The 16035-nt window shown below is 40.3% G+C and overlaps 1 protein-coding gene across 5 annotated transcripts in view; it reads right to left on the reverse strand.

Annotated features, from left to right (window-relative positions):
• add3a (adducin 3 (gamma) a) overlaps positions 1-13108 on the reverse strand; it is a 99360-nt gene extending 86252 nt beyond the window's left edge. For 2 of the 5 annotated variants that reach the window (XM_069529894.1, XM_069529890.1), the window contains exon 1: positions 13003-13067. The gene's annotated coding sequence lies outside the window, so the exon portion shown is untranslated. Of the gene's footprint in view, positions 1-13002 lie in introns of all 5 variants that reach the window. The other 3 variants (XM_020084137.2, XM_020084132.2, XM_020084136.2) reach the window with 3 other exon arrangements.
• Between the last annotated feature and the right edge of the window lie 2927 nt (positions 13109-16035).

The following is a 16035-nucleotide window of genomic DNA, read 5'->3' on the forward strand; positions in this document are numbered from 1 at the left end:
GTCCAGTCTGTCATTCTCGGATGGTGGGGTGTTTGGAGATTCACTTAACTCAGGGTTATAAAGGGGATGACAGCTGATCCTTTCAGTGCTGCTGAGCTGATTTGTGCCTTTGGAACTGAGTTAGGAGAAGTCAGTGATTTGAGATGGCCGAGACATGGGGGAAGGCAGAGATAGGAGGCCAAGTTAACATGAGAGGTCAAATTGTAAGCAGAGAACCAAAATAAATTAGTCAAGCCTAAAGAAAACGCTGGCATGTGTTAGAATCTGTTTTACATCATCCAGAGCAGATGGCAGACAACACAGTCTGCCAGGACTGTGCTCATTTAGCTGGAAACATCCACAGATGACATTTTGTAAAATGTTGGTCGGGTGTGAAAATTAACCCATTTATCCAAGTAATCACACATGGACCCAGCAGCATCCGACTCACAGAAGTGACAGAACAGAATATTCTGCATTTGATACAGTTTGATGTAATTAAATTATGTTGACAGAAAACTGATCTGGAGAAGACTTGATGCAAAATATTCTCTAATTAAATCAGTTTCAATTTGAGGAGATAATATGCTTCATTGGTTTAGTATTCAATCATAATTATCTCATCCTGAGTTGACTTGTGGCATCTGAGTTTATTAGAATTAATTGCGTGTCGTGTCAAATTTGTCCTTCAAGTTTTCAAACTGGAATTTTTGGGAAAAGTGATAGTCCTAATCCCTTACACAAAAACAAAATTAGCAGTGTACACTTACATACTACAAACAATATCATTTAACAAGGGGAATCCCACCCATAAAAACCAACACAAAGCCATTTACAGCACTACAACTTTTATTCATATATTTTTCCACAGTGAAACCATTGGGTGTCCTGATAAACAGCTTTGGAGCGTCTGTGCTGTGTATGGAAACTTGTGGTGATGTGTTTGCAAACACAAATCAAAAGCAAATACTGCAAATACAGAATTCTTTAATGATACAGATCCTCATCAACACCAATAGTGTCCTCCTAAATTAATTCCTTTTAAAGTGATCATGCATTTCTTCACTAGATTTTGGTGGAAGGGACATATCCTGGCAGCATACGCAGAAAAGCATTGGGGTTTGTGGGGAGAAAGATGATACTGGGACCAGAGTGTCACAAGTTGGACTTCTGTCAGTGCTAATGTGTTGGACTAAACATTTTTCATCAGTGTAGGTGGGTCTGGATAACATCCATCTAGGCAATCATTAGCTGCACTGCCTAATCTCTGAGGCTCACAGGGGCTGGAGCCAGTCCCAGCTGATGTCACTGAATTCTACACACTGAACCTTTAAACACTCAATTTTGTTTTCATTTGTTTTTATCAATAACAACTTTTAAAATGTGATACTAATCCCAGCAGGCACACTCCTCTTTGGGGAGGTTATCGGTCAGGTTGAGCCTTACAGCACTGTCTCTGGAGCTGTTACACCAGGACACCATGTGATGAGGACACCATGTGATATAAGTCAAATACTGTAGTTCAACCATGTAACATCCAACCAAGCTGCCAAAATGGTTGGAAAGAAAAATGAAATATTTACTACAAACTCAACTATTCCAACATTTTAACACTTTTACACTTTAATCTTTCTCATTAAAATTCCCTGAATAAAGATATGTCAGAGAAAAAGAGAAAGTAAGATAATACTTGAACTGTTTGAATGGCTAATGTGAGACTAATGTTTCTTTAAATGTGGACCATTGTTTTCCAACCCACAAACTGTCAGGTCTGAGCAGCATTTGGTGCCTCTGAACTTAAACCAGATTCTCAGAGAGAAACTTTGCCAATCTCTGGAATCATGAAATATGAATGAAGAGAACTGCTTGCTGAAAAATCACAGTTAACAATTCTCATGACTCTTTTTAGGAAATTATAAGTCACTCATGTAAATCTGTGGCTAGAATAACCAGACATATCTGCACACACATACGCTTATTTTGTCATGTCTTCAAAAGCATTGGGTTGGACTCTTTCTCCCTAACCCCGACATCATCCATAAAAGTTTAACCATCATGAACCACATTGAAACCTAACAATCACAACCACTACTGTAACTGCAGCACTGAACCTAACCTTTCGCCAAGCAATAACATAGCATTAACCTTGTCAAAAAATATGGCCTTACTTGATTTATGGGATAGTCTTAGCTTATATGGATTGTTGTAGAAAGTTAGATGATTAAAATCCATTTCAGGTCTCAGGTGAGCTTTTTTTTTTTTAACAGAAGACATGATCGTTGTATCAGTCTTTTCATGAGTAAAGCCCAATTCATGCTTCTGCGTTGAAGCTACGCCATAGCCCACGTGTAGACTTTTACCCTGCGCAGAGCCCTACACCGTACCCTGATGTGTACCTCTCCAGGTGGTTGGTCCACTTGATAGCATCGCATTTCTGACATTTTTGAATTGAGTTGAAGGAACAAACACGGACGACATCTTTCATTTCCTCGTTGCAGTTCTTTCAGAAAAAGTAATTGCTCTTAAACATCTATCTGCTCCAAGTCCAACACGATCCACTTGGAAGACGATCGTCATTGTTCTGAAGTAAACAGAGACGCCAGAGAATTTTTAAATAAGCGAACCAGAAACCAGAAGACACTCAACACCAGCATAGGATAAGTGTATTTTCTTACACTAACTATCCCTTTAATGATTACCCCCCCACACACAGGTCTGTGAAGTTCACACGTAGTTGTGATTTCCCTTTGTTGGCTAGTTGTGAAATCATTCAGTCCCCATATTTATCACTTCAATGTAAGTCTATTAATTGAGAGCTACACTTTTGCTCCGCCAATGAAAATAGTAATAATATGTTCAGAGATGGATCAAAAAAACTCAGCATGTGAAGTGATAGGTTATAAAGTGATAACACAAATAGGGGTGGGCAAGCTGATTGAAGACGTTCACAATCTAACTTTCAAGCAAGACCAAAGAGAGTTTGAAATGTCCTCCTCTTGTTGTCATGTCCCAGAGGCCAAAAGGCAAACCAATGACATCATCTTTAGGACACGCCATAGCACGCCCTTGACTAACAAGATGACTGACATCACTTGTAAAAGTCGTAAACAATTGTTCTTGAAGCACCACATTGTGTCACTGGCCCATAAAGGCCACAGAAACATGCTAAGTTGCCATATCACATGACCTTGTGCTACATGCTGTGTTTGTCTAACTTCCCACTCAGAGTGAATCAGTGACCGTCCTGGAGGGGCAGAACAAAAGATGGGGTCCTATCCAGTGATTTCCTCTGCTGAGTTAAAGGAAATACAGCCATCCCATACTTCCCATCCTGCGACATGAGTCCGAGACGTGTGGCACGACACTACACACACATCTGACACGGTATCTCTCCCTGGCTCCAGCCAGATACATCCTCAGTGGAAACTCAGTGAGTGTAGGCGTCCATTCATCAGGAGGGGGAGCTGATAAGGTTGAGAGTGTATTTGTCAAGAGATTCTATTTATTGGCTTAAAGGAAAAATGGATTGAATTTCCATTTAATGAAGTATAGAAGCAGCTAATGTCAGGAGTTTAGTATGGGAACATGAGTTATAAATTCTTTGTCCCTCTCTGAAATTTGTAAGAAATGGGTAAACCTACAGGACTCTGTTATTAAAGCTACGAATCAAATTAGCTGATTTGTAAAAGATGTATGGATTTTTCACAGGACCCAAATATTTTAGGATGAAGCTTTCCTTTAAAGGCAGGGTTGTGTTGCCCTGTGAAAGTAATGCATCTCCTTAAGTAACTGAAACTGCAATCTTGGGTGCAAATTTGACTCTTCGTGTCAAGAATATTATTTAGGTTCTCAACATTTTACATGTTAGTGACAGCGATAAATAGTGTTGCGCTCTACAAACAAAATTTTATTCTATTGAATTCCTATTTTAAATATCTACTTAACTTACTTTAAAATGATCATAGGAGGACTAACCAATAAGAGTGTCAGTAAAGAACGGCATGAGGTGTATTGTATTGATAAGATGGATATTACAATATAAGGTCACACCCTGATGAGAGTACCCTCACTTCCTCACTGCTGCAACCTTTAAATAAACTCTCTAGAAGCTTAACACCCTGCATTCACACGCTCAGTATGCAAATACTTTGTTCTTAGATGGAGATGGAGCTCTGCATGCATGGAACATGCATCCACACCATTAAGATGAAGACCCAGCTATTTGTGCTAGTTAAATTAATTGATGTCTAATAGGTTGGGACTGTAAGGTTAGCTAGCACGATGGCTGAGGAGGACAGATCAACAATATAATACTGCACATTGTAGATATTCCTCTTTTCACACAGGTTTACTTTGGTGCCTTCTTGTGTACATCATGTGCTGAGTGGTATTTCTGGATGCATAGATGAGAGGTCATATTTGTAACTCAATAACGGCATAAAGGAACAAGACTATTTCAGATCCAGCAGAACGATGAAATACACAAACTGTGGATTGGCTCGATGGTGGCCCAGTGGATCAAATGTCACCACATAGCTCCCTCTCCCCCACCATTTACCCATGTGCTGTAGCTTTAAATACATCCTGTTACTATGACCAACCACCATGCTAAAAACACACACACACACATAATATATTATTGATATTAGCTCTCTCTCCCCCACCATTTAGCCACACATAATATACACGTAACACACGACTGTCGGAAAAGTGATCTCTGGGAAGCACAAGAACAAGAACACCACAGTTCAACCTATTCCAATTGTCTCCCATGTAAACAGCTGCACTGTTTTATGAAAAGACATTCGGCATTATATAACATCTTGTCATGTCCTTCCACACCATACATTCTAGTAAAGCTCATCGAATCAATTAGAAACCATAACTCAGAACAACAAATAACCAACAACACTCAGCAGTGCTGACTCAGCGTTTTATCCGAGGCGAATCGAGGAGGAGATTTGATGTTTACTACACAAGCTGACCCAGTTAGAGACGAGACAACAGAGGAGCACAACAGAGCACATACCCACATTAACACCAGGACACAGTCAGCGAGCCTCAGGGCTGCCAACTGGGATTTGTTAGTGGGTGCGTGATGTGACAATGCCACAGGGTGGGTGGGAGTGTGTGTGTGCACAAACAGGAACCGAGGCATGGGTGTGCCTGTTAAAACAGTGGTAGATGATGTGGTAAAAGTAGGTGTTAGGTCAGTGAGGCAATAAAGTGTGCTTCCTGGAGGCCAACAATAGTTCATATATGCACATATACACAAACACACACATTTTCATTTACTGGATTTAACTATAATTTAAACTTGATCACTGTTTAAGTAAAATTGAATGTGTGTGCAAGTAGAATTGCAACAATGAGTTATAATTCAGCCCTTTTTTCTATACTACACGTTCCTCAAATACCTCAATGGGTATTAGATATACAAACAATAAAACATCTACATTCAAATACAGAAGTTAAAACTGTAGCTAATGCCAAAATAACCCCAATGGTGGTTGACCTACTGAGAAAGTAATCAGTGCAACAAGTTGGTTCTACCACATTTAATTGTCATCACCCAGAATGCTTTTCACTAGCCCAGTACGGCCACCATCATGTTGTGTCCATAGTTGGTGAAGTCAAAATCCAGTGTGTGCGTCTCCTTTTAGAAAATGCACAATGCAAAGCAGCATGATGATTACACAGAAGGTTGGTTACAGAGTGATGTATATCTTTCTAAACAATTACAAAACAAAGGGTGTCCTCAGTGAAAGTCAAGAGAGTGAACAAAGCTCAGCGTCAGAGCTGAATGTCACAGCAGGATTCAGAGCCCAACTGGGAGGTTTAATGTGTTGCAGAAGAGTTATGTTTTAAATAGGACTTTTATAGCAGGGTAATAAAACAGCAGAGCAACATGGCACAATAGTAAGGAGAGTAGAGACGGTATTTAGCTGCGGTGCCCACGAGAGCACCAGCGCACTCATGCACGTACACACACACAAATTCAGAGGACATTGCCTTACATTAATTTACTACAGACTTAGGTACCCGAAACTAACTTTGCTCCAACTACAGATGAAACAGTGGGAATCACAATATCACCAGGTTCAATCCTATCGCAAGATTTTCAAAATGCATTGAAAATGTGCTGAAACACAAACTGAGGCAAGTTTGCTAGGTTTTATATTTAAGTCATATATTTATTATCACTAAACATAATAATATGGCACCATATAACACCTTATCAAACACTGAAGAATGGAGGCTTTGGTTTGCTCAAGCTTTTTTTTAAATCGAAAAATGAAAACTTCCGATATTGCTGGTTTATATAAACACAACCTTAAATATGTAAATCATATGTACTTACTAGCAGTTTCTAGATGTTAAATGAAACCGGTAACTGTTTCATCCATAACCTTAAAACATGTCTTCAGACCACACACAAGCGTGCACCCGCACACACACGCACAAGCACATACACACACACTTTCCATCACATTCAGAAATAGTGGCAGCATGTCTTTTACAGATCCCCCAACAGCCACGGGATCAACGTTTATAATAAAGGAATCCCTAGAATCTGCTCACATGGCCACTCACACATACGCACGTGTAAATACACACACACAGCTATAAATGAACCACACATTGAAATAATTCACACACTAATGAATACAAACCCCAGTGGTATATGCGCTTTGCCAGTGAATATTCAAAATGACAGTCTGTTAATTGAACAGATGAGGTGACCTGGAAGATTTCTAATATAATCTCCATATTAATGCAGACCCTCGGGGCAGAGTGTCGGGAAGCCCCCCTTCCCTCCTCCTTCATTCACAAACAGTGGCTGCACACTCGCTCTCATGACTGGCAAGCAGCCCAGGCAGAATAGCATTCCAAATCAGTGCCATTCTCCGCTCACAATGGCAGCATTTCATCAGTCAGTCAACAATAAGATCCACAATTAACTTTGATGAGTGAACAGGGATTTAAAGCTTCATGTATCTGCTGCATTTATGATCATAATTATCCAATGCTAAAATACGATTTGCCTTCTCACATGACTGAATTTCCATATCAAGTTCATAAACTCGAACCGATTCTGTCACAAGATTAAAGTCTAATTGTCTGGTGGAGTCGACATTCCCATGTCTGCTCTGAACTTTCACCATCTCAAACGTTCAACTCTCAGGGCGACACTTTAATAAGGTGACGACCACAGGGATCAAAAGAGCCGCTGTCTGCCTCAAAAGCTCGTTTGGCCCAAAACTTGGCACCTCTCCTCCTCCCATGGTCAGAGGCTGACCCCGTTGCCATGGTTACACCACTCTTAATATCTATGCAAACGCCTTCTCGCTGCACGGGGAAGACCCACTGCTGGACGGGGCCGATGCTCTGCCAGGGACTGCCCCCTCATGCACAAACAAAGAAAGGTCTGTGTAAACACAAACATGTTATGAGCTCAAACAGACACACATGCACATATCAATACACATGCACATGCAAAGTGATGGCATATGGATGCACATATGGACACTGACAGTCAGCTGTGCTCCATGTGGGGCCGGATGCTTTCAGTAATACATCCACCCACAAGTGTATTATAAAGTTATTCTAACCCCACCCTGCTGGGGCGTCTGGCTCTGACAACCAAACAACTGTGGAATCTAAACACAGCCCACACATGTATCACATCAAACAGCACCATGACTGTGGATGCACAATAGACACTTCAGTTTCATCTGACTCCTTCAGTCTGAGCATAAATAAATAAAACAATGAAGTTGGAGATCAGCTGCACAGCTCAATCGCACGTCATCAGAATCTGGAGGTAAACCGAACTGGCTTGAACCAAACAAACAAGCACATAAATGTAAGAAGGAGGAAACATGAAAAATAATAATAACTTGGTGCTGAGTTAAAACTTGGTCGGTTTTAATCTGCACTGTTGTCCTGTAGCAAGCCATTATAACAGTGTTGCCCTTTAACATAACAGTGATTCAGGGAGTCAAAAGTCAGGAGAGCTACTGTAGCTAATTTGCCATGTAATTGTGTGGTGTATTTCAATTTGAGCTCCTCGGTCGGAGAATGAAATGTTTCATAATAGAATAAAAACAAATTGGCAGTTAAGGACTGGAGTTAGTTAGAGTTAGTTTGTTACTTGTTTTGAATAAACTGTTAAAAGACATCGCCCCATTACCCCTCCTACTAACAAACTGGTAACCTGACCGCTACAAAGCAGTTAAGAAACTTAACAGAGAGCTTATTGACTGAAATGATGTACAATCCCTAAAAGATCCCCACACTGCCAGAAGGAGTAAAAGAAAATTAACTGATTCTCATAAAACAATTGTGACCATAGACTGAAAATAAAGATGGACGACACGTCTCCACATCCTCCCACTGTCCACAAATGAAGCCAAAATATCCCGGGTACCAACCAGTCAGTCTATTAGTCTTTTTACAGCATAAAATAACTGACTCAAATCAAATGAAAAAAAAGAACACTACCTAAAATGACATAAACCATCTTTTAGAAAGATTTATTTGATTTGAACTTTGACTTTTTTGCTTAGTCAATGCACGATCCACTAACATGGAGGAGATGGGGTTTATGACCTATTCTGCAGCCAGCCACCTTTACTTTTGGGGAGCTGTCATGTTGTCCATCTCTATATACACTCCATGTGACTAACCACAATTAGCATGATCCCAGCCAGAAAACTCGACTACTTTAGGCCATGCCTTAATTCCTAACATAATGCTTTAACTTTGCCATCAGATACCCAAACCTCAAGTCTATAGTCAGAAAGCGTTTTCTTTTTTTAGCTCATATCAGGAAACAGGAGCAGGATTTTATTTCATATGCTTCAGTTTCACTACCTGAAAAAACATCCAACTTTAGTCTTTTTTCTTTCTAATCTCCTCAAGACGCATAAGTTGACATTTGGAGAGACATGCTTATTTGGTTTCTCGTCCAGAGTTAAATGAGAAGATTGATGTCACACTCGTCTCTGTAAATGTGAAGCTACAGCAAGCAGCCAGTTAGCTCGATGTCTGTTGTGTTTTTTATTGGCTGTCATTGGGTGTAACAGACATGTACACACAAGCTGATGAGTATAATCCTGTTCAACTCAGCAGGTCCTCAGTCCTGTCTGACTGAACCCAGAGTTACTTGCTGAAGCAAAAATAAATGACAGTTGAGGCCAAAGCGCGCAGAGAGAGACGAGAAAATCCAACATAATAAAATGAAGCCTGGTTGCGCGCAAACACACGTCTTCCTCTAACAAAGGGAAAACATTGGAATCCAAGGTTCAATCAATCTGCAGTGTGCAGGGAGAGTGGAGCCACATGTTTTTGATAAGTCCTCTAGCAGAGCAGGGTGAGGTAATGATGAAGTCATCTCTGTCCTCTGGACAGGTTCAACTTCACTGGGCTGTGTGTCGAATGGCTTCAGGCTCACCAACACACACACACACACACACACACACACACACACACACACACACACACACTTTTTTATATGCGTTTTGCATAAAAAGCAATAAAAATTTACTGTAAGAAACATTTTACTTAACTTTTTGTATCGAGACCAGAAATGAAGGAGCTACAAGTTGTGAGCTGCCTTTTTACTCACTTGCAACACAAGATAAAAGTTCTTCAAATATTATGTTTTTAAGTTCCCTAAAACATTCCCGGGCAATCACGTCTTAGTATGGACACGCCTCATTAACGGTCCACTAAATGGGTCACTGCCCCTCCGTTATGGGACGGTCAATCTACTCCCTGACCATAAAGGACAATGTACTTCCTGTGTCTTGGCACCGATCTTAATGTTCACTGCGCTCAATCGTGCCTTGGGTTGTTATTATGAAACCATTCGTCAGGGGAGAGAAAATAGAAGAGAGGGAACTGCTCGGAGAAACAGACTGAGTTGAAAAAACAGATTAGCATCTGCTCAGCCCTATCTAAATGTTATTCTGTGAGCCTTGTAAAGGTCAAAACTATAAGCCTATTACAAACACAATATAGTCATGGAGTATACATTAAGCTTGGATGACCGCATGATTCTGATGTACATGTTGTTCTGAATAAATACAAATATCCAAGTTACACAAATAACCCCACAGTGTATATATTACCAGTCCCAGGGACAGACACCCAGGGAACCATGCACAGCTCAACTAACCGCTTAGAGTTCATTTTGGGTCTTTTCAAAGGTTTGGATGGTTAAAAAGTTCTTTTTTACAGTTTCCCCGGCTCTGTCAGTAAGTTACTGCTCCTCTCTGTGTCTCTATCATTTGCGCTCCACACTGCCAAACAAACTGAGCCAAACCAAGTGCCCCACCATCTCCTCCAGCTCTCCATATATTGTCTCAGTTCACAAATGATGTTGTTTTTACCCATTCTGAGTTTACACATGTGTCCTATGACACTGTTTGTGTGTGTGTAAGTGTGTTTGGCTGTCTGTGCGTCAGAGGTAGAGGGAGAGGGGGAGAGAGAAAGGGAAAGAGAGAGAGAGAGAGAGAGAGAGAGAGGCAGAAAAGTGTGTGGCTGTGTGTGTGTGGCTGTGTGTGTGTGTGTGTGTGTGTGTGTGTGTGTGTGTGTGTGTGTGTGTGTGTGTGTGTGTGTGCGCTGTTACCTTTCCCTCAAGTTCCAGGAGTATCATATGTAAGCTACACAACGATATATAGTAATCAACCGCTTATCGTGATGAATTTGGCCCGGGACAAATGTGATCACTATAAGTTGTTTCCACTGTGCTAGCATTTTGTCAGGAGGTGGAGGAGGCACGAAATTTGACGCAGGTCCGCCTTGCAATTCTCTATGCAGCTAAAACCCTGATTTAGGAAATTTTGGCCTCTCCTTTCACTTTACCCAGGTAAAGAGCGGAATCTGGCAGAGTCTGCTCCCTAACAAAGCCAGGGGGTGAGCCAGACTAGCTGCTTGGAGGCACTGCGCAAATGTTGAAAAATTGTGATGTCAAATTACATCACGAATCAGATGTATCGCCCGGATTACTGACGAGGTGTTTTCAGGAGCTACAGGAGCAGTGTTTTCAGTGGCGGAGATGAGCTTCCTATTATACACAAAAACCTTATATTGCACAGTAGAGGAATTAAACTGAAAAAGGCAAAGCAGGGCACAGAGCGGTCGGACTATTCTGCACAAGCTTTTGAGAGCAATCCAAAGGGCCTGTCATGAGCATTTTGAAGCTCATCTACTATGTCTACCAGAGTTCTGACCTGCAGAACCTGAAGGAAAGAAAAGAAAAAAAGGTTGCCAGAGACTGGCAGGAAGTGAGAAGAGTAACGCAGCTGTGGGCCATTTCACAGTTAAACTTTTATTCAGGACAGAGCTATTTACACACACTGTTGCATGTGAACCTCCACTGAGGAAGAATCACTGCAACACAATAAACCAGCTAACAACACTTAAACCAGTTATCTGCAGTCATGCAGCAAAAAGAATGGAAATATAGTTTCGCTCCAGTTTTCCTCCTTGATTTAGCACAAGTTCTACTGCAGAGTGAAGTTATTCTAATCCCAGTCATTATATTAACTACTGCTTGCTTCACTGTTTTATGATGACATCCACGTGTAACCAGCCTCAGCTTACGCTCATCAGGAGAAGTAAAGGTTTGCACGTGGACACGTACCAAAGCCTGGAACTGTCAATAACTGCACAATACAAATAATTAAAATAAATAATAAATAATTTTTCACATGGACACTTTTGCCAAAGAAAGAATTAACCTGCATCCTTAGACATTTTCAGAGTATAGTCAATAAAAGTAAAACCCTCAAAATTTACAGCATTTTAAACTCATGGTAAAACCCCTTAGAGTTAGAGTACTTGGAGATCTTCTATAAAATTTCACATCACATTAAATTATGTGTGAAACTGCATGAGTAAAACAACACAAAAAAGTCACATTGAACTATTAAAAACCTTAATAAAACTGTGTGCTTCTTCTCCACAGGTCATGAGACCAACTGTATAAATCATTTTTCCAGTATCTTACAGATTTTCCCATTGTGGGACTAATACAATATTATCTTATCTTAAAATAAAATTTAAAATATTTGCAGGGTTACAGTAACATATTAAAAATGAATTAAAGGTCCAGTTTGTAAGATTTAGGACAAAGGAAACTATTGGAAGAAATTTAATGTAGAATAATCCTCATGATGTTTTCACTAGTTCGTTTCATCTAAATTGAATGAATTGTAGTTTTCTTTACCCCAGAAAAGACCCTTTATATTTAAATACATTATATTTACATCGAGGGGACCCTCTCTACGGAGGCCGCCATGTTTTTGACATTAGTCCAGACTGGACAAACTAAACAACTTTTGAGTTTTATGACAACTGAAGCTACCACAGGTTCTTTTTTATGTTTGGAAGGGGAGGGTGAGGTGAGGGGTGTTCAGCTGCAACATGCAACTTCAACACTAGATATCACAAAATTCTACACACTGTACCTTTAAATAAAACAGATTGAGAATCCATTTAATTCAACGTAGTCAGAATATGTGAGAAAAGTGATCAGCTGCTGCACCTGCTCTACCGTGAAGAGCAGTGAACTAAACCTACAACATTTAATATAAGATATTATATTTGATATAAGATTTAATATATATATATTAAAACAAAATGAAAGGTATTATGCTGCTGTAGCCTAGACCTACAGTAGTTGTATTAAGTAATAAATAACCCAGTGTGGTTGAATATGATAGAGACAGTGTTTGTGTGATACTGTCTGTTGTTTACATGTCGTGACCAACTCATGCAATGAGCACATGGCTTCATGTTCTCAAAATCCCAACATCTTAGTAAATCAGTTTGAATGAGTGGCAGAGTTTCTGGTCACATGGCCACAACACGTCTCATTACATCCACCGCGTGAAACACCGGAGGTCCCAGCCCCTGCAGAACATGCTGCGCAATAATGTCAAAGCAACACACTGACGAGAGGTGTCTGTAAAACAATCACAGGCTGTTACATACAAAGACAATGACAGGTACCTGGAGGGAGGATGGTCCGCGTGAGGAGCTGACTGATCTGCAGACTCACAGGTGTCCCAGGACCTTTCCTGTCTCTGTGAACTCAGTGGTTCCGGTGTGTCGGGACACTTTCGCAGATGCACACAGGCTGTGGATGGTGCTCACCCGCCCCCTGCAGGCCGGCTCTGCAGCGCACATGCTGTGTAGATCTACTGGGGGGGAAACGGACTCACAATGTGGCAGGAAATGAGATTCCGCACTCTGAAACAAGAGGATCACCATTTTGCAAATCCCTCGCTGCTTCAAGCTGAGTACATGTGATTCAGGCAGGCTGCACGTGATGTGTATTATTTATGTTTGTCCTAATTCTGAGAGACAGACTTCCCATGATCAGCCTGGTTCCCCACACATAGCTCATAGTATGTTAACTCATTCCGGCATGACATCCTTTATATTATTCACAGAACAAAGCATACAAGTATATCAAACTGTCCCCCCTGTCCAAACAGGCCACAACCTAAACAGATAGGTTACTGCTCAGTATAATCTATAGGTTGTTTATTGTCATGACAAGTGTAACACGCTAATGTAGATTTCTCAGGCTCAGTGCAAGTGTACTGTGTACAGAAATCTCAAATATGACTTGTGCATATGGGCTGCTCTGACTCCATCTGGTGGCCTTAAAGGTGCTTGTGTAAAATGCCTCATATCCACTCCATCCCTCCACATGCTTTAAGGTGCAATGGCCCTTTAATGATGCTTACAGCTTTAATGTCATTATGGCAATTTCATTGTTCCTCAGTCTTAACTGCAGCTGTGTTAAGATGTGTGTATCAGGTTTTGCCGAAACAAATTCGGAGCTTGATAAACTGTGGCTTTAGTGTCTTTGATCGAAAGTACAGTCTGTATAAAAAGCATTCATTATTAATACTGAATAATAGGACGTAGTTCTGTTCGGTGCTCGTCTGGAATTAACAGGACAAAAGAATGAAAACAAAGTCAGCTGCAAGTGCCACAAATTGAAGTTCCCTTTTTTCAGCATCATACATTTTGCTCAGCTGAGGAAATTGTGCAAGAAAATGAAGTACAGGGATAAAAGTTTTGGTCTGGGCTTGATCACTGGGAAAGCACTGCCCCCACCCAAATGACAGAAGTATCTACCTTGATAAAAAAAACTGCCAGAACTTTAAAGTGAAGAGCAGACTCCTAAGCTTCCAGACAGCTCGATCAGCAGTCTGCTGCATATGAATGAGATGCTGGGAGGAGATCAATTTAGTACGAGAGCATCTGGCTTGTTCCTGAGGCCTTCAATAAATCTGGGATAGAATGTCCTCAGTGCTGCTAAGATATCTGAAATGTGAGGATTTGGTTTTCCTTGCATACAAAGAGGAACCCAGCTCCAAGACAAAGGATTATACATGTTTCCAATTTATTTTTCTGGAGGCAACCGGTTGTATGGATTACACGTGGGCAGAGGGGCCCCAGGAAGTAAATCAATAACAAAGTAATGAGCACGTTTTACTGTACCCTCCCCACTGGTGGAAAGGTCTGAAGATGATAGAGCAGGAGCTCCCTCTGTGGCTGATAAGGTAGACTGCAGGAGTGATTAAAATGACTACAAGCTAAAACTTCCTGAGTTCATTATTCTAACTCATTATTCTAAGATAATTCCTCACTTTATCCTTCTATGTGAACATTTTATACATGTATTCATTTATTCGCAAGAAAGGCATCCTGGCATTTTATAAAATAAACATAAGACAGTTCAAAATTTTTGTTTTATACATACGTTTTATAAAAGAAATAGCTGAATCACTTGATAGAGCACATCATCATTGTATTCTCAGTGTGAAATTAAACCTGTACATGTCCAAACCTTTAAAATTATGGTTCTGTATGTTTTCATGTTGAACTCTTCAGTTAACTTAGCTCCTGATCTTACATATTGTCATATCTTTTACATATCTTTTATTCCAAAAAATGATTGTGCCCATTGTGCCATATGGTAAATAGTAAATTAGACTCTATTCATATGGCACTTTTCCATTCTTATCAACCACTCAAATCACTTCACAGTACAAGTCACATTCACTCATTCATACAGCGCTATGCAGCACTTTATTTTTCGCACACTGTGATTGGGGCAATCTAGGGTTCAGTATCTGGCCTATCTTCAGTTAGTTCTTCCAGTATGTGTTTTTTCCTACAAGACCCTGTGTAATGAGGAGTTCTCCTCGTGGAGAAAACAGCCTGCGATATATCGTCTCTGCTCTGTTTCTACTTTCCCAATCTTCAGCAGTCACCACCTAAATTCTGGATGTGTGTGTGTGTTCTCATGTGTGCGTGTGAGTAAATGGTAAACTTGTGTGCACTTTCATGGACAGAGACACAGTCACGTCATGATTCCAGCTCCTGCCGCAATCAGATCTAAAGGAGCCAAGTGAAGCACCTGACCCACTTCACTGGTCCTCCAGTATGTGTAAACAGCTGCGTGGCCCACAACAAATAGCTCAAAATGATGGGTCATTGGCTGCTATTCTTGGAATAAGTTACTATTTTTATGCCTTAATTTTTCCTCAACTCTCTCACAAGGACAGTTAATGGATACTCTGTGACAGTGGTCACCAACCTTTGAAAGCACAAGATCACTTCTTAATTCCAAATGTAAGCCAAGATCTACCACCCTGATATCTTCCAAAAAACCCACTTAGGAGAGTCACATTTATTATTTTGGCAAATTCTGTTAAAGGCTCCATGTACGAGCATTAATATATACAAAAAAGGGCCATTGTGCTACTTTATCTGTTCAATGCACAATATTCCCATTAATATAAATTCATTTTTTGAATTGTTTTGTAGTTTTTATGTGTAATATTTTCTATAAATATATCTTATTGTGCTTTTATGTTGTGTCCATATTTATGCTGTGTATTGTATCAGCATGCCGCTGTTTTAAGTGCAAACCAAAAATGGGATAGTAAATAGGACAATGAAATTGAATCATTTGAAGCACTGGATAAAAATATTAGCAATGTATTTTAGCAATATTGAGGA

The sequence above is a fragment of the Paralichthys olivaceus genome, chromosome 8 (genome assembly GCF_024713975.1).
Source record: "Paralichthys olivaceus isolate ysfri-2021 chromosome 8, ASM2471397v2, whole genome shotgun sequence".
NCBI classification, from domain to species: Eukaryota; Metazoa; Chordata; class Actinopteri; order Pleuronectiformes; family Paralichthyidae; genus Paralichthys; species Paralichthys olivaceus.